The sequence below is a fragment of the Vespa velutina genome, chromosome 7, assembly GCF_912470025.1.
Source record: "Vespa velutina chromosome 7, iVesVel2.1, whole genome shotgun sequence".
Taxonomy (NCBI): Eukaryota; Metazoa; Arthropoda; class Insecta; order Hymenoptera; family Vespidae; genus Vespa; species Vespa velutina.
In genome coordinates this window covers 8,356,662-8,359,453 of record NC_062194.1, presented here as the reverse complement: position 1 = coordinate 8,359,453, position 2,792 = coordinate 8,356,662, and the positions used below count along the sequence as shown (strand labels likewise).

Sequence of the window (2,792 nt, the reverse complement as noted above, 5' to 3'; positions counted from 1 at the left end):
TATTCATCATTTTACAATGTTACTATATATATAATCTTCTTTTGCAATATTAAATTTAAATTAATGAATTATTTTCTAATATTAATTGTAAATTAATTAAATGATCTTCAAATTGTTATCTTAAAAAAAAAAATTGTATCTCTTTTATAATTATACAGATGATTTTTATTTATTGCGATTCACTTGATAGTATTTCTAGTAATAAAATCAAGAATAATTTTTTTTTCTTAGATTTATTGAAATAAAAGAATGTAGTATACTGTTTCAAATAAAAAAAAAATTATATTTGATAATTTTAAATGGATCATTCGCAATCTTTCTTATTCTCTCGATTGGTCATTAAATATCTGTTTTGTTTATATTCGAAAAAATGACTCAGGGCCACCGGCATATTTGAAAAATTGACAAATTTTGCTCAAAACAACCTTCATCAGACGTATATACAATATTTTCATTTTTTAAGAAAAAAAAATTTAAAAGAAAATCACCATATACATATATATATATATATATGTATATTAATAATTTATGAATAATAAACGACGCATAAAAGAAGGTATTTTTTCTTTGTTTCTATTAAAATGAAAAAGAAAAAAAAAGAATGGCACGATCCATGAAAATATACGATTTCGTTTAGCGGACCCTAGCGGATATTAAAATTATGATATATATTTCTACATTATCGACGTTATGTAGAAGCTTTTTTTCTTTGCAGTATTTCATACAACAATGTTATATATTTATACTTGTCATTATTATTCTATCATTTCGAAATCATGCAAATTATAATGCCTAATTGTAATAAAACTTCGTTAAAATAGACCTACCTCGATTTATTTCTATGGTTTGAAAATATCACATGATATTTTAATGAAAATCGATGAACGTATTCCGATTGAAAAATCGATGGAAGATCTCTTTTGAAACGCGCTATAGTCATAGAGAGAAAGAGAGGGAGGGAGGGAGAGAGAGAGAGAGAGAGAGAGAGAGGAAAAGTCTAAGACGTTTGGAGAAAAATTTGCTATGTGAAAAACGGCCGAATAGAAATGATTTTGCGAGGTAAAACGTCCCGCGTCTACACTACGGTCGCTGGACTGGTTAAACAGGTTATCGCTTTATGGCTGCCGTAAAGGGATTTTAAATTTCGCGGCACATGCTGCATGCATTCCGCCTTATCCATGCTTTTTTCTTTTACTTCAGTCGTTTCACACCAAGGTGCGTGTGCGACATCGCGCGAACGCAACCAATGAGAAAAATCATTGCTCGTGGCGGCAACTTCAGAGTGTATTTTACAAAAAAAAAAAAAAAAAAGGAATATGTCGAAATGAAATGGGGTAAAATAAAAAAGAAAAAAGAAAAACGAAAGAAAATGTGTCATTAAAACAAACCGAAAATATGAAAAAAAAAAAAAAAAAAAAAAAAATATAAGAAGAACTAGAATCATAAAACATACAACTTACTCAACTATATAAAATATAATTCACTTACCTATCATTCGTTAACTTCTTGTATGAGACTATGAATTATTGTCGAAGAGAAACGAAACGAACAAAAAAAAAAAAAAAAGAAAAAAAATAAAAAAAGAATTGTACTTTCGAAATATCATTATATATTTGGTTCTTCGAAGTTATCAAGAGTCGCTTATTCGTAGTAGATATTTTTATTTCCAACTTAGGAACTGAAATGCCCATATAATAAAAAATATTTATATTATAGTAATAATAATTAATTATTATTATTTATTATTTTTATTATTATTATTATTATTATTATTATTATTATTATTATTATTATTATTATTATTATTATTATTATTATTATTATTATTATTATTATTAAAGTGGGGGAGAAAAAAATTAGGGTTACACTAAAATCACTGCTAAGTATACAAAAAAATGAAGAGAACTCGCAAAGGAAGATAGAAAAAAAGAAACAAAAGAGAGAGAGAGAAAGAGAGAGCGAGAGAGAGAGAGAGACAGAGAGAGAGAGAGAGGGGAATAAAAAGAAATAGAAGAATAAGAACAGAAGAAACGAACATTCACACTCATTTTGCAGTCGATAGTTTTTTAAACAATTCATTCATTCTCTCTCTCTCTCTCTCTCTCTCTCTTTTTCTCTCTCTCTCTCTCTCTCTTTCTCTCACTCTCTCAATTTTCTTTCATGCGCAAACATTCATTTTCTCGTTCGGCATACTCGCGATCATCTCTTCCATACTCGCTAAAAATTTTCAAATTTACAAACAATCATGAATAACGAAAGGGAAAGGAAAACAGTTTCTTTTTTTCTTTCTTTCGTTCTCTTCTGCTTTCGTTATGATTCTTTTTTTTTTTCCTATTTTTTTCTTCTTGCTATTATTTACGTAAAATCTCATCGCATGGAATTTTTCAATGTTTTACAATTTAACTTATTATTTCTCTCCTCTGACAATCATTATTCGAGGGACTCGTCGAAGACAAATACAAACGACCATCGTTATCGCATGATTTCGAAGTCATTTATCTAAACACTTTTATGGCACGTGTTTTCATACAAGCCCTTCTTCATATATTTATTTATTCGTTTGTTTGTGGTTTTCTTTTTTTCTTTTTCATTTTTTTTTCTTTTTTTTTTTTTTTTTTTTAGATACAGAAAACAAAAAAAAAGGATCGATTTTAGGCATTTCTTTAACTCTTTCTTCAATTTTTTTTTCCTTTTTTTTCTTTTTTTTTTTTTTCTTTTTTTTCTTTTTTTTTTAATCATGATAATAAGAGAATCCTGCAGTATCATACTAGATATTTAAAAAGTATCGGTCT

General features: G+C 27.2%; 1 protein-coding gene across 2 annotated transcripts in view; it reads right to left on the bottom strand.

Annotated features, from left to right (window-relative positions):
• Window positions 1–2,555: 2,555 nt before the first annotated feature.
• Window positions 2,556–2,792, bottom strand: part of LOC124950679 (AT-rich interactive domain-containing protein 5B-like) — a 132,045-nt gene continuing 131,808 nt past the window's right edge. For both annotated transcript variants that reach the window (XM_047497736.1, XM_047497737.1), the window contains one exon: window positions 2,556–2,792. This exon is cut by the window's right edge and continues 5,802 nt beyond it. The gene's annotated coding sequence lies outside the window, so the exon portion shown is untranslated.